Source organism: Tarenaya hassleriana, unplaced genomic scaffold (genome assembly GCF_000463585.1).
Source record: "Tarenaya hassleriana unplaced genomic scaffold, ASM46358v1 Cleome4201, whole genome shotgun sequence".
Lineage (NCBI taxonomy): Eukaryota > Viridiplantae > Streptophyta > Magnoliopsida > Brassicales > Cleomaceae > Tarenaya > Tarenaya hassleriana.
The window spans coordinates 1-748 of record NW_010966989.1 but is presented as its reverse complement, the minus strand read 5'-3'; the positions used below and the strand labels follow the sequence as shown (position 1 = coordinate 748).

At 38.2% G+C, this 748-nt stretch overlaps 1 long non-coding RNA gene across 1 annotated transcript; it reads left to right on the top strand.

Moving 5' to 3' along the window:
- The first annotated feature begins 6 nt into the window (after positions 1-6).
- On the top strand, positions 7-521 carry LOC104825197. The gene is made up of 2 exons (XR_773549.1): positions 7-147; positions 251-521. It is a non-coding gene; the product is annotated as an uncharacterized LOC104825197 (long non-coding RNA).
- The last annotated feature ends 227 nt before the right edge of the window (positions 522-748 follow it).

Genomic DNA, 748 nt, shown 5'->3' with positions numbered 1-748 from the left:
CTAGAACAGGTTTTCAGCGAGCACGGCAAAGTCATGGAAGCCCGCGTGGTTTATGACCGTGAGACAGGCCGTTCACGTGGTTTCGGGTTTGTTAAAATGTCCAACGAGACCGAACTCAATGACGCCATTGCCGCCCTTGATGGACAGGTATATATAAGTTCGAACTTGTCCTGATCTTCTAACACCCGTCTCTGTCGTTTTTTTTTGTCGGAGTTCATGATGATCTCTGGGTTTCCGTGTGTATGGACAGAACATGGATGGAAGAGCGATCAGAGTGAATGTAGCGGAGGAACGGAGCAGAGGCAGGCGTGGGTTTTGAGATATGAAGATGAAGATGAAGATGAAGATGATGAAGCCGTTTGTGACCTGTCTCTGAATCTTGTTTTACTTTTCTTTGGATGAGATTTACTGTCTTTGACAATTTTTGTCTGAAACTCCCAACACCTTCTTCATTTGCCATCCATCCTTGTCTTGTCCCCTTTTCGGGTTTGGTTATACAAAATCGACATAATCTGAACATCGATATCAAATTTGAACAATATTGAATGTTTTTGTATCAATAAAAATAAATCAAAATGAATTCAATATAATTTTTTTTTTAGTTTGAACCTGAAACGTTTGAGAAAGAATTGCATCCACATCTCGTTTCTCTGTTAACATTAAAAAAAATAGAAACTATAGCTAAACATTTTAATTTACTCATTATGCGGTTCGTTTATAAGAGATCTATGTATTCGTATTTTAAATT